General features: G+C 37.6%; 1 protein-coding gene across 2 annotated transcripts in view; it reads left to right on the forward strand.

Annotated features, from left to right (window-relative positions):
* Positions 1–3,986: 3,986 nt before the first annotated feature.
* Positions 3,987–27,301, forward strand: part of Ttll7 (tubulin tyrosine ligase like 7) — a 123,416-nt gene continuing 100,101 nt past the window's right edge. For both annotated transcript variants that reach the window (XM_042683111.1, XM_042683119.1), the window contains exons 1-2: positions 3,987–4,104; positions 20,256–20,355. The gene's annotated coding sequence lies outside the window, so the exon portion shown is untranslated. The remainder of the gene's footprint in view (positions 4,105–20,255; positions 20,356–27,301) is intronic.

Consider the following 27,301-nt stretch of genomic DNA (forward strand, 5'->3'; position numbering starts at 1 on the left):
TTCTGGGATTGAACTAAAGATATCCAAAGGAACTTGTGCTTGTTAGGAAGGTGCTATATCACTTGAATCATGCCCCTAGTCCTTTTATGCATTAGTTATATTTTAGGTAGAGTCTCATCCTTTTGTCCAGGGAAAAACTTGGACTACCATCTTCATATCTATCCCTCTCCATAGCTAGGATTACAGATGTAATCATGTCTGTTTTGTTTTATTTTAATTGCGCCAATCTAGTGCCTTGAACTCAGGGGTCCTGGACATGATCCCTGAGCTTTTGTGCTCAAGGCTAATGTTCTATCACATGAGTCACAGTTCCACTTCTAGCTCTCTCTCTCTCTCTCTCTCTCTCTCTCTCTCTCTCTCTCTCTCTCTCTCTCTGTGTGTGTGTGTGTGTGTGTGTGTGTGTGTGTGTGTGTATGTATGTATTCGTGTATGGTTAATTGGAGATTAAGTCTCAGCAACTGTACTGCCTGGTGTGGCTTTAACAGAGATCCTCAGAGCTCAACCTCCTGAGTAGCTAGGATTACAGGGGTGAGCCACTGGTGCCCAGCCCAGCTTATTTTTGAGATGGTATTCAGTAATATTTTCCCCTGGACCTGCCTCAAGCCCTGATACTTTCAAACTCTACCTCCTGAATAGTTGTGATTACTAGTGTGAACCAAAACACCCGAATTCTTTCTATTCTCTTATTATATCACTGGAAAGTCATAGTTTTGAATGTTCCCAGGTATTATCACTGAATATTAGTGAATCAACAGTAACAACCTATGTTTCAATAAGATTAAAAATTAATCATTATCCTTCTCCCAACTGGGGCTCCCATAGGAAATCCTCAGGAAACCTTCTTATGCTCAGAGGCGATTCTACTGTTTACTGCTCTGTGGTTCCAGTCAGCCATGCTTACCCCTGTACTAACCACCAGTGTTCACAATTGGCTCTTGAAGGACGGTGCAGCTCCTTAGTATCAAAGCTGCACTCATGTTAGAGGCAGACGGGCAGACTGCCTCTAACTCTATGCCATTCACACTGATACAAGACTCAAGAAATCCAAACTCATTGTTCTGAAATCAATCCTTCAGTCTCTTGCCTTACCCCCTATCTCTAGAGGGCTCAAAATCACTTGAAGACTTTTGGGAAAACAAGAGCATATAAGCACCATGCTATTCCCTTCATTCCTTTTGACAGCTTCACAAAGCCTCTATCAAAAATTCTTTTTTAGTCAGAAACATGTGTACCAAGACCACCGGGTATAAAAATGGAGGTGGCACCAGTCCATTAGCTTCATAGATAGTAAATTCTAAGTCCCACCTTAGTTTTAGATGGGCCACCCAAGGCCTTATTAGCCCTTGTTAAAGCCCTACCATTCATCCTCTTCCATAAAGCACCCAAGTGTGCCTGGAGAGATCACACATCAGAGGGCGGCCATTTGGCCCCAGGCAGTTGTCTTCCATCTCTAGGGAGTCAGTGCTCTGACTCCTTGGCAACATGGAACTCTGGGGATTTTTGTTATGCTGTGGTGACTGTGGACCTTAACAATAACAGCAGCACACCATATGGAAGCAAATTAATTCTACTCTTGACTTCTGAAAAAGCTTTCCTGAGGTGATGTGAGTTGTTAATATCCCTGTTACCTTGTTACTTTCCCCCCCTTTAAAGTAGTGAGGCCTGGGGCTTGGTGGCTCATGCTTGTAAATCCTAGCTACCCAGGAGGCTGAGATCTGAGGATCGTGGTTCAAAGCCAGCCTGGGCAGGAAGGTCCATGAGACTCTTATCTCCAATTAACCACCAGAAAACCAGAAGTGGGGCTGTGGCTCAAGTGGTAGAGCTCTTGCCTTGAGCTGAAGGGCTCAGGGAGACAGAGTCCAGGTCCAGAGTTCAAGCCCCATGATGGAAAAAACAAAAACAAACAAACAAAACAACCCCCAACAACTAGTGAGTTATATCAAGTAGTAGATTCACTTAAAAACCTACCTTCTTGGGATTGGAAGAATGATGAAGTGTAATTTAATAATAACTAGACTTTAATGCCAGGCATAAATGATGCAACATTAGCATAAGAAGGCCCAATACAAAGGCAGTGGAGTCAATTGCTTCCTATTCTCACATGCTCCTAAGAGTGCAATTCTGACATTGAAGTTTCAGGCTAGCTCCGGGAAAAATTCAGCCACTTCTTAATCATTACTTGTACCCCAGGGTGATGTCTACATTAGGGACAGGGAATGAACCCCTATTTCCACCATGAAACTTAAAACTTACATCTGGATGCAATTATAAATGCAATAAAGCTCATGGTGTAGCTTTTCCTGCAGCCATTTGGCAGAAAGGCACTTGTTAAGAAGTCCAGGGCCAGGGATTAAGGCCTGTAATTCTTAGCTACTCAGGAGGCTGAGATCTGAGGATGATGGTTCAAAGCCAACCCCAGTAAGAAGATCTGTGAGACTGTTATTTCCAATTAACCACCAGAAAACTAGAAGTGGTGCTGTGGCTCAAGTGGTAGAGTGCTTGCCTTGAGCTGAAGAGCTGCGGGACAGCACCCAGGCCCAGAGTTCAAGCCCCATGGCTGACAAAAAAAAAAGTCCAAGAGGCAATGTCTGCTTTGGAGCCAATGTCAGCATTGATGCTCAGAATCGATGAGACTTTAACCCACCACCACAAAACCTGAGTTGATTTTCCTCATTTAATAAAAGCACACAGAGATGCAATAAAACTACACTAAGTATATTTAGTTCACAGTAGCCATGCTTCATTTATGTTGATTTGTTTGGAAGTGGGCAGTAAATTAAATTATGACACTAGCTGGAGTGCAACTGGAAGGTCTTTTCCTCTTCCAATGAATCACATTTTAAAGGTGGTTGTTGTTAACAATATTCCACCTTTCCCTTCTACAAGGAAAACTGCACGTGTTTTTAACCTTCAGCGTGGTCTGAAACAAACCTGTGTTAAGTGCAGTTGTGACAATGACAAGGACCAGAGGGTGCCATGAGTGGAAACGTTCACTAGTCCTATCAAGTTCATGTCACCCAAGCACTGACTGCCTCCAAGTTCCTGGACACTGAACAGTGAACAACCCAGGCAAATAGGTGTGGAGTTCTTCCATCTGTTATAGGTCTGTCCGTTGCGGTTTTTTTTTTTTAATTTTATGTTATTGTAAAGACGCTGTACAGAGGGGTCAGTTACATGAGTAAGGCAATGAGTACATTTCCTGTCGAGCATTGTCCTTACACCACTGTTTCCTACTGCTGTGGCCCAGCATTTGCTGAAGTCAGTAACTCTGATTCAGCACCATGTCTCTCCAAATGCACGGATGGTCTCCACCCGATTTGATTTCATTTTTTATTTCAAGCTGGCCTTCGATATCCCCTCCCCACCCCAATTATATATATATATAATTCTTCTCGAAAGGATGCTTAGATCCAAGATCCAAGGTGACCCCTCAAGATTTGAGGTGCCTCACTATTTGGTGAGAACACACGCACCTAGTCCCAATACGCCCGGCCACGGGGTGGGGGTGGGGTGGGGAGGCGGCGCCGGGGCGGGCCAGTGCCCTTTCGCATCTCCCCTGGAGAGGGGACCCCGCCCGGGGCGCTCGGGTTGCCAGGTCCTCTGTTTGCGGCGTTCTAAAGCGGGACCAAGGCTATCGCGCGGGGGAGGGGGTGCCCGGACCTGCACGCCAGGCCTTCAGCAGTTTGCCCGGGACAGGCCAGCGGCTCCGGGGTTGGTCCCCGCGGCGCCCAGCCCTTCCCGCGCGGATCGGGCAGAGGGTTCCCCCCTCCTTCTTGGTTCCTCCCACCCGTGCTGAGCCCCGCAGCCGTCCGGGACGCTCGCGCCTCCCCGCACGTCGCGCACCCCCGGCGGCGGCGGGCGAATGGTCTGGCCCATCGGTAGCCACCACCCCTTGGGCAGCGCCAGCTGCTCCAGCTGCTTTGGGGTCGGGCGACGGAGCCTGACGGTGGCTGCCGCGGGCGGAGGACGGGCGGGGGCATCGCCTGAGACACCGGCGCCGGCTGCGGGGGCCCGGGAACCGACCGCCGGGGCGCCGGGGAGCGCGGGAGCCGCCGAGGGGCGGTCGCAGCCGGGAGGCGAGGACGCGTCTGGGCTGCCTCGCCCGTGAGTACCTGCTGCCGCCATCCTCCCGACCCCCTTCCCACCGACCCCGCGCCCCCGAGATCTCGGTCTCCATCCTGGACCAGCAGTGTCCCGGGGACCGAGCTCCCGGGAGGGCGCCCGGAAAGGGTTGCTGCTCTCCGAGGCTAATGATTCAGCACCGCGGGCGCCGGGGAGGTTGGGGCAGAAGGGGGAGGGGAGGGGACGCGGTCAGTTGCGGCTCCCACCCCAGTTTCCAGGCTGCGGAAGGAAGGTGGAGGTCCCCGCGTGGACCGGGGGGCCCGGCGCGTCGGTGCGTCCGCCCTCCCCCATCCTAGAGCACACCAACGCGAGTCTGAGGTGCGCTCTTCAAAGTGTGTCACACCGGTGTCTGCTTCCCCACCCCACCCCGCCCCACCCTCCCTCCCACCCCGCACATCCTACGGGGGATGGGGACCATTGTAGAAAGCTCCCTTTCCTGCTGGGAACTCCACCGGGTTCCTGCCCTCGTCCACTTGATTTTACATCACAGCATCCTCATCAAGAGGACATCTCCAGATGTGCAAGACTGCCCTATCAAAGTTGTGTTCCGGGTGGGTTCTGGTTGGTCCTAGCACCGGGAGCAAAAATAGGAGGTAGGCAATAAGGCTTTCAGATCCTAGCCACTCGCTTTTATTTTATATATGGTATTTCATTAAATCCTCACGATCCAGAACCAGTTGGGGGGGGGGGGGGGAGTAAGGAGCAGAAATGTTAGGTTACATTCTCAAGGTCAAAAACAGGATTTGAATACAAGTCTCCTGTCTCCACAGTCCACGGACCTTTCCCCACTGTATTAAGGAATAAGGCATCCAAACATGTGCCGTGCGCCGCTAGATAGCAAACATAGAATTAATTCTCATGGTAGCAATCTCAAACAACAGCAACAATTTGTAAACTTTCTGCATATGGAATTACTGCTTTAGGAAATAGGCTGCTTTTTTGAAATATGTGGAAAAAGTGCATTTCTAGGAAGCAACTAGTATACGGTTTGGTCAACGCTTCATAAGAAAGCTGGGTCATAACGAGTTGTTGAAGACATTTTTGGCAGTGAGATATGATAGCAGTCAGAGTTCTGGAGAAATCAGCAGGGCAGAAAAAGAATCTAGAAATCTTTATCATTAAACTTTAGGTAGCATTTGAAGTGAGAATATTCGTCTAGTTCATCGAGTGAGAGACTGAATAACAAAGAATTGGGCGACAGACTCAGATCATGTTATTTGAACTTTGTGCTTTGCTCTAGCAGGTGCTAACTCTCTTTTATAGATTAAGAACCTTAAATAAAGAGAAGGTCCAAGATCACTCAATAAGTGGAAAAATCTGGACCAACATTTACTCTTAGAGCTACCTGTCTCATTAAAAAGAAGCATTATAGTAAACTGTAGTTTGGTATAGTGGGAAACTGGATTTGTTTTTCCCTGCTCTTGAGAGTGAATAATTATACTGACTCTGTGTGCTCCTTCTGCAAAAATAATGGGTGCTAGGTCTTTCTTCTTTGCTGGATCATTTGATTTTCATTTATGATTTATAGAGTTTTCTCTTAAGATAGGCCATCTCTTGTTGATGTCTCAGGAGGCAGGTTGCTATAATACAAGTGCTCATTATTGCTAAGTATTAGCATAGTATTTGATGGCAGACAGGAACAGAGTCATTTTGTACATCATCCCTGAAGTATTAAAATGTTTGCACTGGATAGTTCTAAAGTTAATGGTAGCGTTAATACACTAAAGTGTACTGCCTAAGTAAGGACATAAAATGAAGAAATACATTTCAATTTGTTGTTCAAAGAAGAAAAAGGGTCCTGTGTATAGTCCTAAATTAGATTCCTAGACAGAATTAACTTTTTTTTTAATGGAAGTGATTCAAGTCAGTCTTTGATTAGCATTTATTTATTTTTATGTATGACTAAACCTTTGTGAAATATCTTGTGATCAAATCTGTTGTTCCCAAGGGAAGCAACAGAACTGATAAGAATGAATAAGCAAAAATACAGTACATGCTAATAAAAAGAAGAAAAGGAAAGTGCATGTTCCTAGTGACAGATTTTAATATAGAAGTGGCATGGTTTATTTAGATAGCAGCATTGAGATGTATATAATACCAACCTGGCTTTAGTTTGTGTTTTCTCTCTGTCACTGTATCCATTTGCCAAGTATTTTCAGGTTATTTAAATTCCTGGTCTCAAGGAACTTCAAGCATACCTGTGTGATGTTTGCTTACATAGGATTAATAAACAAAATTACTTAGAAAAAGATGATGCAGTCTAGCAACACCATAAGGGAACAGAGAATTAGAAGTTGAGTCAGAAAAGTCAAAGGATCAAGAAAGTTTTAGTGGATGGAAATGATTCAAGTCAGTCTCTGAATGCTGCAAAGGATTTCCATAGGAAAAGATGAACAAAGGCTCAGTGAAGGTGTTCATATATTGTTTGGATTATGAAGAGGTCAGATGTGTGATCTGTTTCTGATCTAGTACTCATAGAGAAGCAGTGTAGATTTCTAAGCAGGATGAGTTTCTCTTGCTTTGTTCTCCATATCCCTTGACTGAAGACCCCCTTCCAGAAAATGGTATATTTCCTAAAAGAACTTGTTAAAAACTGCAGATGTTTTCTATGCAAATAATTCTTCCTTCTAAAGAAATTTGCTTTTGTTAAAGCTACCTCTCCTCAATGATAGAATTTAAAATATTTTGGAGGCTACAAGAACATATAAAGGTACAAAATAAAGGTAGATGCACCCACTAACACTTTGATGTATTTTCTGTGATTAGCTATAATTGTGCTGTATTATTTACTTTCTATATGTTTTACTTCAAATTTCTCTCTCCATCCCTCCTCCTCCTCTTCCCCCCTCCTCTCTCTCTCTCTCTCTGTCTTTGTGAGGGTGGGTACTGGGGCTTGAATTCACAGCCTGGTGCTGTCCCTGAGCTAGTTTGCTCAAGGCTAGTGGTGTACCACTTGAGCCACACCTACACTTCTGGTGGTGGTTTAGTGGTTAATTGGGGATAAGCATCTCACAGACTTTTCTGCCTGAGCTGACTTTGAAGTATGGTCCTCAGATCTCAGTCTTCTGAGCAGCTAGGATTACAGGCATGTGTCAACAGTGCTGGACTAATGCTGATTTTTTTTAAACTGATCTATAGTCAAAGAAGTAAGCATTTAAATTGCCTGTGTAAATTTCTATTAGAAATGCTAGAATGCCCTAATCATTCCTATTGCCATTCTATTATTATTAATAATAAGTAACATTATGATGTTATGTAAGCTTCATATGTAAGCTTTTTCTTTATTTTGCAAATTAATTTCTTAGGATACAGTTTTTGGGTAAAGGATATGAGTTCTTAAATTATTTTAAGCAAGTGTTAAAACTACTGCATTTTATATGTTCAATTTGGAACAGTTATATATTGAGTATAGAATATTTGTGTATTAATATTAAAACCGATATTAAAAACAGGAGCCAATGGCTCCTCACGTTATACTTTTCCAGAAAGGCAGGCAATTGGCACTACAGAAGGGAAGAGATGTAATTGAAGTTGGAGAGCAGGTTTGGTGAGAGGAGGCAAGAATTTATAGTGAGAGAAGAGGCATATGTGATGACTTACTTTCTGGACTGAAAGCTGGTTAGTGGAATTTAACCTTACATTGCTACATCCTTTCCCCTGTCACTCACTACACACTGTATCTGTCTCCTTCAAACTTCAGCCTCTGTCCTCTTAGATGACCAACTTTGACATCCTGAATGCAAGTCACAAATAGGGACTCACATTTGCATTTCCATTTGGAGAATTCACCTAGGAAAGGACAAGAATTTGAAATATTTGCACCGTTCTCAGCAAAAGCCTTGAGTACAATGTACAAAAGTGCATCATGATCACTCTCTGGTACTAGAGGACTTTGGTGGACAAGGGCCAGTGGGTGAAGTATAACAGTCTTAGTGTTACTCCCAGTGTGGAGGGGCTGCCCTGCTTTTGTTCCCAGTATACCTTCACCAGAGGAAATAAATTACTTCATGGAGGAACGACACCATGTTTCAATTTCCCCCATGTGTGTAGGGACACACAGCCCTTACTCCTTATGATGAGAAGGGCAGAAGGCCAGTGTTGAACAGATGCTTTAGCCAGCCAGACTTCTGATTTACGCCCTCAAGTTTTAATCTGAGCTTCCTCTGGGACCTTCTTCCATCTGGGTGACAAATCAGGGAAGCTACTGGCCATTAAGTTTCTGTGAGTACTAGTGGAAAAGAAGTCAGAGAGATGAGCATAGTCTGTCCATCAGTCTGGGAAACCTGAAAAGGAACAATGAAGACTAAAGCAAAACATTGGAAATCAAAAAGAGATCCAGCCCCCCCCCCCCACCCCCCTTTACTGGTCCTGAGAGATGTCTTCTGATGAACAATGAACATTCAGGTGGGTAGAGGATTTTACACAAAATTTGTCCTGTAATTAGAAATTTGCTTAAGCTCCTGTCAAAAGTATTTGCATTTCTTTCAGGAATTATCTGTTAAAGTTGAAGTGGTTCTAGCAAACAATTTCCCTAGAGTTAAAAGCAGAAAAGTTAAATTTAAATAGGCTTCACTATTTATTCTCCACTAGCTTATTTCCCAGCTGACATTTCTCTATTAACACATGACTATATCTTAGTATACAAAGTAGTTGGCAGAGCTAAGCCATTGGGATTGCTTGGGCTCTGGGAAAATGAGTGATAAATTCATTTCTCTCTCTCTCTTTTCATTTTTCACTTGTATGGAGTCAATGGTCATGTTTACTGGGTCTTCTCTGGAGATGGCCCAGGTCTCTGATAATATTTTCCTCATTGAAACTACTGGTATGGTTGGGTAGGATGAACCTTCTACAAATTGTTTGGCATTTCTAAATTGTGTTGGAGAACCTGAACTTCCAGACTTTTGTGTTATTTTTGTCCTTTTGCCTTGCCATGTGAAATGGAATGTTATATTTTACAAAAAGTTATTTTTGAACATATCTGTTTTTTCTCACCCACAGCTTTGCAAAGTGTGAGCTAAAGAGCCTCAGTTAATTTAACAAGATGCCAGGAGCCTGTTTTTACATAAATTCTCCTTCCTCCTCCATGTATCTGCTGAAGTTACCTTTTTAAAAAAAGTAAACTCAGCATTTGTAGACTGAAAAGTAGAGCAGCAGTAATCCAAGCAGTTTCAAAATAATTCCATAGTTATCTGTTGGATCACATTTTACCAGTGCTTATGCTAATTGAAGGCAGTACCATTTTGTCTTTCTTTTGTAATTGAAATGGCCCCAATTAATGTTTTTTTATGTTTTTACATTATAAGTAAGGAGTACTTGCAGAAAAAGTTAGCAACTGTGAGTTTAATTTGAATCATTGTATTTGATGGGAAATTTTCAAATGTAATTTTGTCATCATTTAAATCTATTTTTCAAGGTACTTATCAAATAAAATCTGTGGTCATGTGTAATATTCATAGTGATTGCTAAAAAACCAGGACAATGATTTTAGCACATATTATGGTCTATATTTAAACAGTCAGCAGTTAACTAACAAATATGGGTTTGTGTTGTGGAGAAGAAAAGTAGAGATTGAGCAGATTTTATAGTCAGGTTTTTAATATTTGTGAAAACAGATGGGGATATTTTCATTTAGTTGTAAATTTGATGATAGCTAAGAAGATAACACTTAGTGATTTAGCCATGTTTAAGTATATAGTACTAAGATTGGCAGTTATTTTTTTTATCCATTTTGACAATGTAAAAAGTAGCACTAAAGAGAAACAAAAACAAAACAAGAGTAGGCAAAATAAGCCTGTAGGATGGGATTAGAAATTAGTATACAGCTGCTCCTTTTCTAGTCCTGACACTTGATGCTTGTACTTATTGCTATATATAAACAGGAGGATGACCTCCAGTGGACTATTGGATAGACTTTTGGTTTTACATCTATGGTATTTACGGAAGACATATGTATCAAGTGTATTGAATGCTTTAAGACCTAATCTCTCACATCTAATTTTACTTCACTTTAGTTTCCCAAATCACTGATTTGGTCAATACACACATACTGCAACCCATTATTCTGGAACTTGCCACAAAAATTAAAGGTATGTGGACATCTGAAAATATTAATAGAAGTTTAAAAGGTTGGGATCAGTACTTCTCACAGTTACTAAATAGAACAGAATGTATATATGTGTAAAAACTTGTTCACTTGTCAAAAATCACTGCAAATAAGCATTTATTCTTTTTTGTAGAAGGAGAATTTGCTACCCTATATACTTACATATAGTATGTATATTTTTATAGTTGTCATTTTAGAATATTAGTCATTTTTCTCAAAAATATTTGTGTGTCTCTTCTAAGAGCTATTTTCATCATTGACTTAAGGATTAAAAGTTAAATATGATTTTTTATTAGTTTATAGTATGGCATTTATACTTTCATATTACACTTAACAGTGTATCTGTAAATTTTGTTGTTGACATAGAGGAATGCAGTTGATTTTGTGTTTCATTTTGTCTCTTCCAACCTTACTGAACTTACTTTATGTGTGATGCTAGCTAGCTACAGATGGTGTGTGTGTGTGTGTGTGTGTGTGTGTGTGTGTGCATCTGTCAACATAACCCAACCATAGACTGAAAATATTTTAAAAATATACGCTTACTGAACACTTTTTAAAAAATGATTCTCTGAATGAAACAGTATAGACTCTACATAGCATTTATACTATATTAGATATTTGTTATTTAGATATGGTTTTAGCAATGTGGGAGATATGTGTGGGATATAAGAAAATATGATGCTATTTTATGTAAGGAACTAGAGCAATGAAGGATTTTGGAATCCATGCAGGGTGGTCTTGGAACTAGTTCTTCACAGATAATAATATCCATGTGAAAACACCTATGGAGTTATGTATGGAATCAGAGAAATTCTCTGTCCCTCGTACACTGAGACGTTTTCTCCTGAATGTATTCTGAATTACATAAAATAATTTGTCCTTGTTACTTGATCTGGTGATAAGTTTTCTTTCCTAGCCTATTGATAAGGTAAATTACACCCATTCTTGAATGCTGAATCTACTTTGCATATATGAAATAAACTTCACTTAGTGATGATTGTACATGCACTTTATTTACTCATATACAGATCCATTTGCATACATTTTCACTTTTATAGTATTTTTTTAATCTAATGTGGGACCTAATGGTCTATACTATTATTTTTATTGTGATTTCTTGGCCTGATTTTGTTTTTAGAGTTCCTATTAGCCTCAGAAATGAGTTGGGAGATCGTCTCTCTCCTATTTAAAATTGACATTAATTCTTGAGTGATTAGAAGATTTCTCTAAGAAAACTATATGAGGCTGGAAATTTCATAAGCTTTTGAGTTATAAAACAGAGTTTTTTTTTTCTTTTAGTAGCAACAGAATCATTCAGATTTTGAGCTTTGTTTTGACTGAGATTTTGTAGTTCGTGTTTTTTCAAGGACTGGATTTAAGTTATTGAATATATGAGTAAAGTTATTTATTGTTTCTTGACCCAAATTCTTTTATTGGATGTTGATTCTGTTGATATATTGTTTCATTCTTGATATTTGTGACTATGCCTTGCCTTTAAAAAATTATTGTCAGTCTAAATAGAGGCTTATTAATTTAATATTTTTTGAAGATCTAGGTTTTTTGTTTTATTTATTTTCCCAATTGTTTTCAAGTTAATTGGCTTAAGGCCTTCCATTTGCTTGTTTGGAGTTTTTTTTCATATATTTTCTTAAGTAAAGGCTCAAACTACTGATTAACGATTATTTCTTTTTTTCTAATGTAAACATTGAATGCTGTAAGTCCTCCTTTCAACCTGGTGTTGACTTTACCTTAGAAATTCTGGTATGTTGCATCTTTACTTTCATTTACCTTGATATCTATGTGTAGTATCAAATTTAGATATACATAGCTTTCATTAAATCACAGTTAAATTACTCCTCCTTTTTCCAACTGCAGAGCTTCATAAAGTTAACTCTTCTCATATATTTTAACCAAAACAATTTGAGTGTGCAAGAATAAATGAGAACCCACCAAGATAGTAAAGAGATTTGGGAATGTATAAAACAATTTTGTTGTTCTTTCATTTTTGTTGTTTGTAAATTATAGCTTTTTAATAAAATATTTGTTAATATGTGATGGTTTTGGAATTGTAATAGTTGAAATGTCATTTCAACTAAGTTTTAAGAGTATAAATGGCTGGCTCAGCAACTAAAAAGTTTGATAGTCATGAGCCAGAGAAAACCAGAGCAAGTCTCTGAGCAGAGCAAGAGTAGGGCATAATTTTCCTAGATGAAGGCCATTGGTCCTACTAAGTTTTGTGTCCTTATTTTGTTCTTTGTCTGATACTTTCATTTCCACAAAAGATTCACTTTCCTCTGCATTGACTCATTGATACACACTCCTCTCTCTGAGAACAAAAGTAGTATATAGACTAACACAACTCCAAAATATAATCTTCATAAAATTAAATCTCTCAAAATGATCTCTATTTTAATTTAACAGGTACAGTATAACTGTATCAACACTTCTATACAATGTAACTTATATAAACTTTAATTATCTTAAGATATAAATTATAATAGAAAACAATAGTGGTGTAGTAGCTGACACTTATAAGGAATGAAATGTTTAGGTTTTATCAAGAGGTGACTCAAAGATTGTATAAAATATTTGAGTTATTTTTTACTTATGTTTTTGATTCTGTTTTTATCTGTAAGTAGTTGTGCAAACAGGTTATCATTCACCATTTTTTATTTTTAATATTATCATAAATGACTGGCTGGGTTTGGAAGGTGGCTCAGTGGTAGAGCACTTGCCTTGCATGCATGAGGCCCTGGGTTAGATTCCTCAGCACCACATAAGCAAAAAGAAAAAAGCCAGAAGTGGTGCTATGGCTCAAGTGGTAGAGTGCTAGCTTTGAGCTGAAGAGCTGAGGGACAGCGCCCAGGCCCAGAGTTCGGGCCCCACGACTGGACCCCTCCCCCCCCCAAAAAAAATGACTGGTAAACTTTTCCCCAGTTCTAAATTAGGTATAATTTAAATAGAGTAGAACATTTAACTTGATAAATAAGAAGTTTATAAGAGTATGGACATGTAAGATGAGATGAAATAAATTAGTGAAAAAAATAAGATAATGTGAGCTAGAGCAGGATTAGCTGACAAAACACATGCTCTGAAATTCTGTTTGTTTATGAGAACTGGGCATGAGTACAATTCTTAGCTCTTTAACTTCCTGGCAAGGTAGTAAGACAGAAGTTTAATGATGGATTGAAATGTGATCCGTAGAAAAAATAATGGAGGAAAGCTGCTGTTGTATTGAATCTAGATGAAATTTCCGGTAATTTCCTTTAATAACTATCTAGTATAATGTCATCTATAGTAACACAATTGCACATGGAGATGTTTTCTGTGATGCCTTTCAGTATGTGCCTGAAGTGTGGCCTATATGTCTTTAGGGAAATCAATGTAATCTCTCAAGAACTGATTATTTCTTTTCCTATCATTAGAGTAATATGATGTAGGTAAGTATCATAAGCAAGTGATGTAGGATAACTGTGTCCCTTCATGAGTCAGTTTTGTTAGAGTGACTATGGCAACAGTATGATGTGATCCATGGCTCTAGCTTCTGGGTGACCTGTCCTATTCCAGAAGTGGATGTTACTGTATCCAAAGCCTTTCTTATAGGGAATCCTTCACATATGTACATTTTGGAGCTGAGATTTTTTGTTTGTTTGTTTTTGGTCAGTCATGGGGCTTGAACTTTGGGCTTGGGCACTGTTATCCCTCAGCTCTTCAGATCAAGGAAAGTGCTCTACCACTTGAACTACAGCCCACTTCTGGTTTTCTGGTGGTTAATTGGAGATAAGAGTCTCATGGACTTTCCTTCCCAGGCTGGCTTTGAACTGTGATCCTCAGATATCAACCTCCTGAGTAGCTAGGATTACTGGTGTGAGCCGCTGTAACGTTGCTGAGATTTTTAAGAAGAAGCACATAGGAGGTGGTGTTTTCTAAAGATTCCCTCCTGTTGTTTCAGGAAAGAGAAGAATCACATGATTTGAGAGTTTGCTGAGTTAACTAACAGGAGGAATTTATCAAACATAAATGATTGAACTGAAGGCCACAGCACATCTGTACTAAAGTGGGCTAAGGAAGTGATTTGACAGGTTTCAAAACCCTCTTCAAAATCCCCTTTGGTTTGTAACCAGACTCAGAAGAGTGGGCAACTGTCCCAACCACCCATCCCAGCTATTCATACCATATGCAACTAAAACAGGCAGGGCCACCTCCATCTCCACAGAGAAGTGCATTTTTTTTTCGTAAATCCATTTTTTTCCTAGGTTTTTTTTTTTTTAAGCTGTTCATCAAGTTTCTAACAAAAATGTTGACATTAAGTAAATTCCCACTCATTAAAAATTAACATAAGCCCCAGATTTATACTAATTTTCTCTCCAGTTTGAAGAGAGGAGTGAAATAACTTTTCACACACATTCCAGGTTAGTTTGCTTCCCACGTGGTCTTTTAAAGTCAGTTATCAGAAGAACTTACTGAGTTTTTTGATTTTTAGAAATCTTTTGAGCCTTTGCTACAAGTTCAGTTGGTAATTCCCTGAGATTTGCCTTTAGCAAAGGGCAACCTTCACACATCTTCCCAATGTCATTAAAAGCCAAAGAAGGCTACCCTCAGAGAACTAAGATGGGCTCAGTGTCGGGAGATTTTTGATGCTGGAGCAATGCTGTGGCAATGTCTTCTGGCTGCCTTTAGGAGAGTCCACCTGAAAGAAAGATTGGCCTGATCCTTACCCAAACAAACCTTGAGGGAAGATGGTCATAAGCCTGAGTCCACCATGTACTTTCCATGTGATGAACTAATGAGTGAATTAAGAGTCATTTATATCCTAACACTTATAACTCCAATTTCAAACTTAGCAGCAACTAATACAACAGTCAAAAGTATTTCATAAGAAATGTCCATATAGATCACTGCTATATTAGAGTTTCAAGGTTTTAAATAAATGCTCTGCCAGTATGCTCATTTATTTTTTACCTTCCAGTGCCAAACACTTTCCTCCTTTATAATAAAGCTTTATAGAATAATAATGTTTTAAATTGAACCATTAAAATTAGTTATAGAGCCTAGCACTGGTGGCTTATGCCTGTAACCCTATTTAGGAGGCTGAGATCTGATGGTCAAAGTTCAAAGCCCGACTGAGCATGAAAGTCTGTGAAATGTTTTTCTCCAATTAATCACCCAAAAACTATAAGTGGAGATGTGACTCAAGTGGTAGAATACTAGCCTTACTAGAATCTGAGCAAAAAAGCTTAGGGACAGCACACACACACAAAAGAACTGATACATACATATGTATATATATGTGTGTATACATATATATGTAAAATATGTACATAACATTTTATATACATGCATATATAAGTATGTTATTCAAGTATTCTTACTTGATTTTTAACTGTTAAATACATTTAAAATATCTAATGAATATTATCCATATATTTAACTTAAAATTTTTGTAGCTTTTATGTCTTTTTTTTTTTTCCCCAGGGCTGAGGACCGAACCCAGGGCCTTGTGTGCACTGGGAGGGCGCCCTTCTGCTGGGCTAAACCTCCAGTCCCTTAACTTAAAATTTTTAAATTTGAATTTTATTGTAAAAGTGATATACAGAGGAGAGTTTTAGTTACATAGGTAATGAGTACATTTCTTTTTTTCATTTTTTTAAATAAGTTTTTATTGTGAAAATACTGTACAGAGGGGTTTCAATCACATGAGCAAGGTAATGAGTACATTTCTTATCAAGCATTATTGCCTCCTCCTTTCTTTTTCCCCTCCCATCCCTTCCCTCTCATCTCGACAACTACCCCCCCCCCCCACCTAAATTGTAAAGTTCGTTTTCCACATAGCATCTTGTACATCTCATTGTTGCAATGGGTCAACCTGTATCCCAATTTAAACAATTTGCTTTTTCCCTTCTGCTCCCCAAATTATACCAACATCAAATACAGTGAAAATAGAACCCCAAGATAAGGACACAAGTGACTTTTTTCTTTCTTGCTATTGTTTATAACGTATTTATAAGGTACCACGTGATTTTTTGTTGTTGTTGTTGCTTTGTATGTCCCTCCCCCATGGTATAACCCCTGTTTTCACAGTACATTTTTTTGGGGGGGGGGTCCGGTCGTGGGGCTTGAACTCTGGGCCTGGGTGCTGTCCTTCAGCTCTTCAGCTCAAGGCAAGCGCTCTACCACTGAGCCACCTTCCCAGCCCCTCACAGTACATTTCTTTTTGAACAATGTTACCTCCTCCCTGGTTTTCTCCCACTTTTTCTCCCTGGATTCCCCTTTCCCCAGTTGTAAAGCTCACTTCCAACATGGTGTCTAATGAGTATCACTGTTGAATTGGCTTGTGCTTTGTCCTGCCATTTCTGTGATTCCCTTTCCTTTCTTCAAATCAGATAAACTTATATACAAGACAAAGGGTACAGAAATTTAAAAAAATGGCGACAACAAGGGATACATCGAAGGAAAAAAGAAAAAAGAAAACTTCAAACAGTACAATAAAACATCCTCTTGTTTCCATTTCTTGGGGTTCATTTCGATATGTATCATTTTATATGTTCATATGTATACAGCTATTGAGCCATTATGATCCTCTCCTAAGAATATCCTCCTTTGTTCTCAGTGTGTGAATGCTTAGAGTGCTGTTTAATTCATCATGTCCAAATGTAATTCTTTGTCTTATACTATGCATTGGATTAACTTGTAGATTTATAGACATATTCTAGTTATTACAAATGTTATATATATTTATATATTGCCTAATATAAATATATATTTAACTTAAATTTCTAATTTTTAGATGATTCAAGGCAAGTTATGCATGTTAATGGGGGACCATGTAAGGTTTAATCAAATTTTATATATATAACTTTATATATATATTTTTTTAATTCAAGGTAAATATAGCCCCTCAAGTATTTATCTCTACTTGTGTAGGAAAAGTGGGAGAAAACTAAAGAGGGGTTAACAATGCTTGACAAGAAAATGAACTCATTACCCTACTTATGTAACTGTCATATCTCTGTATATCACCCTTACAATAAAATAAAATAAATTCAAAACCCTTTGCTTCCAGCATTTTGAAATGTATAACACACACACACACATTTGTGCAGTAGTGTCCTGAACTGCTTGCTGCTCCTTACCAGCTATTCTCCAGGGTCTCTGATAAGCTGATAAGCACCATTATACTCTCAGCTCCATGCCATCAACTCTTAGATTCGCCATGTGAGTGGGATCAAGTGGCAGTTTCATTTTACATCAAGGTACCTAGTCACATTCATGTTATCACAAGTGACAGGTTTGCTTTCTTCGTTTTTTTTTTTTAAATGGCTGAATACTATATAAATGCACCACATTTTCTTTATCCATTCATCAGTCAATAGATACAGGTTGTTTCTATTTCATAGCCATTTTGAATTTTGCTGTTACAAATCTGAGAATGCACTTGTCTCATCAGCAGACTGATTACTTTTTCTTTGGATACATACCCAGTCATGGAATTGCTTGTAGTTCTCTTTTCACATTTTCTTTTGAGGAACCCATTTTCCATAAATCCTACAGCTGTAGTATTTACGTTCCCACCATATGGTGCAGGGTTTCCCTTTTTTATTTCCCTTCCAGTGCTTGTCATACTTAGAGTCTTTTTGGTATTAGCATTCTTACTGGGGTGATGAACTATCTCATTGTGGCTTAGATGACTATACTTGATTTTGAACAAAGAAACTTTCTTCTCTTTAATATGTGGAATATTCAGGATATCACTCTAGAGGGTGAGTGGCATGAAAATGCTTTCTTTTTATTAAAGTGATTATAAGTTACCTTTCTCATTTGCATTTTGGATAGACTTTTGGTGAAGGATCATTAGGCTCAGTGCTTTGGTTTTGCTTTCATGTCTGTGAAGACCCAGCTAAATGGACTTGAGTCTGTAAAAGGACAAGCTAAGGGATTCACACAGTCCTGTGGGCACATTAGTAATTTAATCTCTCTTATGGACCCTAATGGTCTACTTAGTAGAGGCTTCAAATTCCATCATGGGCAAAACATTATTTTTACTCTGCATTCAGCCTGTTACAGCTTGTGGTGTTGAGCAAAGCTGTATAAGCAAGGGAAACATTTGATTTGTGCTAAAAATTTGAAACAAGTAATATGTAATCTCTTCCCACCATACATATTTGAAGAGTATATGGTAAGTTTGTAATCTGAAATTCTGAGGTTAACATTTTAGAAGACTGGCAGAATGTTTGTTCCCATGGATTGTTAAAATAGATTATTACAGAGCAATGTGTGTACTCACTGAAATTCTCTTGTCTAACTCTCATTTTTATCATGTTATAACTGTAAATACAGCTTTTCCTAATAAATTTTAATTCTAATTCAAATCATATATCAGTCCCATACTAATTGGTGCTTACTATGTATAATCAGTTATAGCTATTGAATGTCTGAATTATTCAGATCACTATGATGACGTTCTGCTTATCAGAGATATTAGATATTAAAGCCATATATATATATACACATATGTATTTTAAAATGAATCTTTTTGTATTACTAAAAGTGGTATTGTATATATGTTTATCTGAAGAAAAGGGGAACAAAAATGATGAGACAAAGGACAAAGCGGGAACCAATGCAACAGTGATACAAGACCCTATGTTGGAAATGATGTGTACAACTTGAAGTAGGGATGGGAGGAGGGAAAGAGGGAGAAAAATGAGGGAGAGGGTAACAAGTTTGACAAGAAATGTACTTACTACCTTACTTATGTAATTGTAACCCCTCTGTACATCGCCTTGGCAATAAAACTAAAATTTAAAAAATCTAGAAAAATAAAAAAATCTATGACCAAAAAATATGATAAGTAGAAAAGATTTGACAAAATGGCTTTATGGATATGAACACAGATTATAAAGAGTTTGATGGAACTAAGAAGCTGTCATTGGGAGAGAACAGTATTTGTTTTGTGTTTTAATTTTTTCCCTTTATAATTCATAAAATATAAATCACAGCTTATTTACTGTATTTTATTTTGTAACTTTCAATAAATGTCCATTGAATTAAAAGCATAAAAGGCATAAATGCATAAATTTGAAAAGGTGCATTTTTGAGATTTTCAAAAATATGTATTTTTTATTGTAAAGATACTGTACAGAGGGGTTACAGTTACATGTGTAAGGTAATGAGCACATTTCCTATTAAGCATTGTTATCCCCTCTTTTGTTTTTCCCTACCTTCCCTCCACACCTCCCCTAAAAGATACATTTTATATTCAAATGGGCAAGAAAATAAGCTGGTCGAGACCACTTTGCCTAATCTAGTAAAGCTGTATTCATAGTTTTCTTTCTTGTCCTTTGATGTAAACTTTGACAGAGAAACTTATTACTGGAATAGGTATGGATAACACAGCTGTTAAAGTTATAGCAGTAGACATTTGTGGTTATTCAGAAAGAAGGAAGATACCACTCCTTATTAATTTATAATTATTAATTATACTACTGTCAATTATAATTATATAATATATTATATAACATATACTTATATAATATATTATAGAATTATATTAATAATAGTTACTAATAATTTATTATTCATATTACCAACATTTCATGTGTAAAACAATGGAGAGGTGTTCACCTAATTAGCATTTGGCTGAGATAAGATGAGTTACTTTTCTCATCAGGAGCTAATGTAGCAATCCAATTACTTCAATGAATTATGAACTTGGTTTTTCTTCAGCAGTTCACAAATAGAGATTGGTAATGTAAAAATTTAGATTAAAATTTAAATCTTAAACAATGACTTAGAAGTCATCTAAAGCATCAATTTAACACAGATATATTCTTTACAGCTGTGTAACAACCCTTATATTGTCAAAGTTGTGTAGAATAGAATGTTTGACATGTGATTTCTATGCAGTAGTTAGGTTGAGTTTTAGGTTTTATGGGAAGTATCTAAGCCATAGTTGAATCTTACAAAGTCTGCCATGTATTATCAGTTTGCATGTCTGCTGTGTGTCTCATGGTGCTGCTATCATTATCAGGTTATCTCCTGTGATCCCGTGGAACTGTACGAGTCTCTGAGCATTAACCTACAGATGCTTCTGTCATATTACTATCCCTTCGGCTTTGGAATCTGTTAAGGTAATGTTATGATGAAAAGATATTTTGTATGTGCCCATTAGCAAGATCTATATTTTCTATTATATGAAGTAGGTATAATTAGTAAGTCTGCTGGCATTTTTAAAATTATTTTTAGCTTTTATTTTGGTCTTAGCTTATTTATTATTTCAATATTATTTTATAATAGCTACTTTAAAGAATATATACATTGACTTCAAATGCATATTTCATTAGTTTACATTGTGCTAAATTAATGCATTGCATATATTTGTTAGAGTGTTTAGATGCTGAAGTTTTTCAGAAATAGTGAATGTTCCCTACTATGCTTGCTACACATTTAGGTAACAAAGCAAAAATTTTTCTCATGTTTCGGAAAAATTGACTTGTCAGTTTTGCTCAGGTGAAATACATACTTATTTGTTTTTCCTTGTTTTTTTTTTTTAAATTTCAACCTATTCAAAAATGTAAACATTTGTGTAGGATACCTATACCATTAAATATTAATTCGTTATATGCATGAAACTCACCTTCTTCTTATTACCTGAAAACTAAATGTTTGGTATTACTAATAGGAAGCCAAGTTGAAATTAGGTACTATATATTGAAGTGTCCAGTACTTAGAAGGGAAATGAGCTTTTTGAGGTTTTATAGATAATTTAGTCAAACAACCTTTGTTGCTAAGGTAGTAATAAAATTGAAGAATTATAAGGCTAGGGAAATGTTTAATCCTTCACTGTTAGCTTTTATAAGCACAAGACCAAATTAACTCAATAACATTAGAACAGTTTTAAGGGGAACTATAGAGAGTGAGGAACATTTCTGAGTATATTAGTAAAGTACGCATTGAATTGAAGGGTCATTTATTTTCATTCTTTCCAATATGATCAAACCTAAGCTAGGAATAATCTACTAGGATTAAATTCTAGAATTTGTGACAAGTATCCAAAGACTGAAAGCCTGACATGTCATTAGCATTGTTATGTGCTTGTCTCTTGTTGCTGTCAGCATGATCAAATTATCTCCCTGACACTGTGGGACCACGAGTCTCTTGTGATTGATTTGGGGACAATTATTTCCAGAGGTAGGTAGATTTACTTAAGAGTAATAACAAAATAAATTTCATAGAAGATAATTAAAGCAGGCATTCCTATGTGGTTAAGAAAATGGACTTTTGCTAGAAAAACTTAACGCTCAATCTCTCTCCAATTTTCTTCCAGTTGCTTTCTTTCCTTACTCTATTCCTTTTTTATTTATTCCATCTCTTTATGAAAAGTTACCTTCATTCTTTTGAAAATCATTTGCCTGGTGACCACCCTCTTATTACAGAACTTTATAGGGGACAGACAACAAGCAAACCATAGCAAGAACTGAGTGGAATTCATATTAGCTACAGACTTAATAAAGGACTTGGGCTGTTCCTACAGCAAGGACCAGCCTTGTACAACTCAGAACAAATACCCTTCAGAACGTGACATCAGAACCACTTGTTTGTTCCGCATGTACTTATATTTTAAGCAGCTTACTAAGAGAGAGATGGTGTTTGAGGGTGCTGAAATGGATTTCCTCAGGTTACATTTAGTTAGGACCAGTAAACTGGTGACTTATGCAAGAAAAGGAAAAAGAAAATCTTTTCCACAGAAATAGGGTATGGTACACATTTTTCCATTCTCTATTCCTCTTTATTAAACGATTTAAGATATATTCATATGATGATAATAAAAATAGGCCATCATATTTTGTTCATGAACATAAAAATGTATGTTAAGGTGCTATGTTATACCTTCCAATCAACTTTATTGATTTCTGAATGAAAGGTAGAGCTCATGATAGTTTTATGTGGCTGTCAGTCTCATGATAGAATTGGTGCAAATGAATGTGGATGAATTTGAGGCTTGGCCACAGCAAGCTAGATGAACCAAGGTTTTTTCTTTTTAGTTGTATCTGTACCAGTACTGGGGCTTGAACTCATACTGTGTACTGTCATTTAGCTTTTTCACTCGTGGCTGGCACGCTGCCACTTGAACTATAGCTCTATTGCCAAACCACATTTTTAAAGAAAGCTATGAACAGGGTGTAGGAAGTGGGTAAGAAGGAAAGAAAAAAAAAGAAAAATGATAATAGTCTCAGTGTTTAGTCACTAGTTTTAAGATAGACTATTGTCATCCCCATTTTTCAGATAAATGGATGAAGATATGTTGCTGGAAGTTCAGCATATATCCTATACTAAATTCTATTTTATTTTGCTAATATCTTCAAGTATCTTAAACTTACTACAAACATTTTCAAGTTGTTTCTGTTGTATCTTTCTACTCCCACCCCTCTCTGCTCAATTTTCATTGAGACCTTCTTTTCAAAAAAAAAAAATTACATACCATCTTTTACTCTCTTTTACTTCTTGTAGGTCTTTTCCTAGCTAGCTAACCCATAGTATTTTTTCCTATTACAAAAGCATGAACCCACTTTTCTAAATAAAAATGACTTCTTCCTTTTCCTTTCTTTCCTTCTGTAGGAATCTCAGGTGGTTCCCTAAACTATGCCTTTTGGAATACTTTTTTCTACTTTTGACTGATTTGATCCTCATTCTTCTATCTCTGATTATCACATATCACAAATAACAGAGGACGTATTGCCCAAATAATATAAAGAAATGTTACAAGGAAAAAAATTACTCCAATTAAAAACCAGCAAAAACTTTACCAGATGTCTCACCAAAGATGTACTGATTGAACATGAAAGGATTTCCACTTCATATGCTGTTAGGGACTGGCAAATTTAAGTAGAATGAAATATGACTACCCACTTCTTGGAATGCCCCAGATCCAAAGCACTAATAATGCCAAATGCTGACAAGGATGTGCAGCACCAGGAACACTCTTTGGCCATTGATGGGCATGATAAAATGGTACAAACCCTTTTGAAGTCTCTATACTAACAGAGTCTCTTGAAAGTAGCTAAAATGGCTTTTATATCAGAGCCATTAATCCATTAATGTTATAAAATATTACTCCACTCATGAGGTCAGAGCCTAAATCATTTCTTAAAAGATTCAGTTCTAATAGAAGAGATATTATATTTAGGGATAATGTTGAGTAGATGATCCCATTGCCCAGCCCTAGTATCTACTGTACTTAGCATGTCATCATACTCTCCTATATCCAGATGGCTGCTAGTACACTTTTTTTTTAAAGACTTTTGAGGACTATTTAAAAATCCTTGGGAGTAAAGACCCTTTGCTTTCAAGATATTCTCTCCACAACTCCTTACTTCAGGCTTCTCCCAAACAAGAAGTGCCATAGAATTAATAACTTACCCTTTCGACCTACAGTAACCTGCAACCAACGTTGGGTGAATAAACTCCAGAGCTATGTGTTTCATATGGGTTATCAATTTTAAGGAGATTAAGTTCCAGCCACCCACAATTGAGCAAGCTTGGTAATGTATCCTTGTTGGCTGTCCTCCCTTCCTTGTCTGGCTTTTCTGCTTCTGTGCAAGTGTTGCCTGCACTTTCCAAATGCGGCTTGTATCTAGACTCTCCAGTCTATCAGGATTTGTTTCTGGGGAACCTAAACTAAGAAATGCCTCTCAGACAACACCTACAACTAAAAGGAAAATTTGAAAAACTACATTTTATTCTTTTAATTTGTAAATACCTTTTAATTTTCAACTGTTTCCTGGAAATTCTACTTGGACATATCTGAAACCTGGCATGTCCACAGTCAAGACAGAATTTGAAATGGTTCCCACATTGATTTGGAAGAGATGATTGCTAGGACTTGGTCTGTGTGCTTTCTTCCTGCTCGTCTTGAAATGAAATCGTTTAAATAAATTCAAGATGTACTGTGAGCTTCCATTTCTCTGAGTGTGAATAACACCTCACAGAGATCTAACTTGCACTGTAAGTTACGGTTAGCTATTTTTACATGATGACCTCAGTCTTGGCTGGACTAGCTGGAATCTGGGATCAGTTAGTTTACATTTTGATTTACTCTGATAATGTTAACCTCAGACTTGGTTCAGCAAATATTTCAAGTACTAAGGTAAATATACAATGTTGTGACTTACCAACAATCTTTGTGTACAATTTAAGCATCAGTCTCCTAGACGTAGCTAAGTTTATATAACTATTTATATACCATGAAATTCATTTGAAGTTTACCCTGGCATATGATTCATAACTGAATATATGGAATGTGGCATGCAAAATAGCTAAATAGTGAATAGAAGATACTGATTTAGGTACATTTCCTTAGTTGTAGCAAGTCATATAAATAGCATCTTTTTCATTCATTTGTGTATAGTTAAATGAACATTTGATTTTTGTTTTACCAAAACAGTTAAAGCTCTTTATAGTCACTTTACTAAGCCTATGATTTATTTCATTTTTTTGGAGAAATTTAGATAGTTTTTTTTTACAATTACGAGTACTTTATTTACTTTTTTTCCATTGAGACAAAGTCTTACTATTTAGTCTATGTTGGCCTCAAACTTGCTGTTTAACCCAGACTGTCCCCAAACTTGTGATCTTCGTGCATTAGCCTCTTGGTTGCCGGATTACAAGTTTGTACTACCATTGTCTGGCTCTAGTTACTGGTATTTTATTTATTTATTTATTTATGTTTTGTCAGTTGTGGGGCTTGAACTCTGGGCCTGGGCACTGTACCTGGGTTCTTCAGCTAAAGGCAATCGCTCTACCACTTGAGCCACAGCGCCACTTCTGGTTTTGTGGTGGTTAATTGGAGATAAGAGTCTCACAACTTTCCTGTCTGGTCTGGCTTTGAGCCACAATCCTCAGATCTCAGCCTCCTGAGTAGCTAGGATTACAGGTGTGAGCCACCGGCACCTGGCTTACAGGTATTTTAAATAACAACTTGCATACATTCTTCTTCAAAACTGTGCCTCATCATTATTGAGGGTTTATCAAGATTGGTTGCTAGAAGTATAATTAACAAATCGGGAACACAAATATAGTACATATATTTTTTCTCATTCATTTCCAGAATATTTATTAATAGTATACAGAGAAAAGTTATAGACTACCTTCAAAAAAGTAAACAAATAGTTAAAATTGATTGGATTGTCATTCTAGTAATTTTCTTTTTTTTCATTCTAGTAGTTCCCTATACTTAGTTTTCTAGTTTGATAATACTAAAGACAGTGAATTATTCATAAAATGATTATATGTACTTCAAAAATGATAGTTAATGTGCTATATGCTATTTGAAAATAGCATATTTTTTCCTAGTCCTGGGGCTTGAACTTAGGACCTGGGTGCTATTACTGGGCCTCTTTGTGCACATAGTTAGTGCTCTATCACTTGAATCATAGTGCTACTTCCAGCTTTTGCTGAGTAGTTTATTGGAGACAAGAGTCTCATGGACTTTCTTCCCTGGCTGGCCTTGAATCATGATCCTTAGATCGCAGCCTCCTGAGTAGCTAGGATTGCAAGCGTGAGCCACTGGCACCCAGCTTGAATAATAACATTTTAAATTGAGTAATGTTACACTGAATGGAGTTAGTATAATGTAGAGAGTCAACTGAGAAACTCACTAATGTCCATGCTGACTAGACTGTGCTAGTTCACTTGGATGCTCCTTGAATCCCAAATATTTCACTGACTATGTGGTTACCATACCAAGCACAAACCTGAGGAACGTAACAAGGCCAGGGAAATAATGATACTATGATTCAATCATGTCTCTGATCCATTTCTTAGAATGTTTATGTTCACTTGGAGAAAATAATTACAATATAAATTGAAGAGTCTTGTAACTGCTTATTAGATTCAGTAGTGTTTGTGTATCAAGAGAAAATTAGTTTTGTATACATTTTTATTTCTTGTTATGATGAATAAGAATGGTCTCATTCTGATAATAAGAATTTTGTATTGACATAAATGTATTTATTCTTAACATTTTTTTCTTGTCATTAGAAGAATAAATAGAACAATATTTTAAATGAAAGAAAATAAGCATAAAGATCCAGGACTTCTTCTAAATAGTTTTAATGTTCTTTTAAATATCCTTTTTATGTTTTTAAATACTGGTCCTGGGGCTTGCGCACAGGGCCCAAGCACTGTCTCTGAGCTTTCTTGCTCAAGGCTAGTGCTCTACCACTTGGGCCATGGCTAAACTTGTGGCTTTTTTGTTGGTTAATTGGAGGGGAGAGTCTCATGTACTTTCTTTTCCAAGCTGGCTTCGAAATGTCACCCTCAGACCTGAGCCTCTTGAGTGGCATTAGAGTCATGACTCACTAGCAGCTTGCTTGTTCTAATATCTTTATCACAACTTACTCCTCCAGTGAAGGCAAGTTCCATCTTCTAGCTGTATAGATTGGCATTATGGAGTCAGGATGCTCATTTTTCCTAGACAACAGAAAATGAAAACTCCATGGACAGATAATAATGATAAACATGTGACTTAAGAAAAGTACCTCAGTGGTCTAGCTTCAGTGTTATCAGAGCCAGGGGGAATGGTAATATTCTAGACCGATATCGTAGTTGACTTTGAGTCAGCTAAAATGTCTTTTCTTTTAATATTTGGAATAAAACTTCTTGGGCCCAGATTGCAACTTCTCATAGTATCACCTAACTAGAAACAAAGTGGGAAGCAAGATGTTAGATTTCTACTATGATTTTAACCTTCCATTAGTCATCCACTATGATTTATCACTGAGCATGCTGTTTGACAAGCCTATGGGTCATGGTGCTTTCCCAACTTTGCTCCAAATTAAGTCAGTTATTTCTACTAGCAAAGTCCTGGTTTTCCAGTCTCTCAGTGAGGGAACACTGCTGCACCAATGGTGCCAGTGGAGCTAGAGGGTGATGTGTATGGAAATGGCTCTGGGTTTAAATGACACTTTTACTTCTTAGTCCAGGCTCAACAGTGTTCCTTGAATAATAGCTGCTTCACTTCTTGCATGTCATTGGTCAATTTCCAGAATCTTGAATTGGTTATTTTTGGATGATTTT

Source organism: Dipodomys spectabilis, unplaced genomic scaffold (genome assembly GCF_019054845.1).
Source record: "Dipodomys spectabilis isolate Male_0828 unplaced genomic scaffold, ASM1905484v1 ptg000002l, whole genome shotgun sequence".
Lineage (NCBI taxonomy): Eukaryota > Metazoa > Chordata > Mammalia > Rodentia > Heteromyidae > Dipodomys > Dipodomys spectabilis.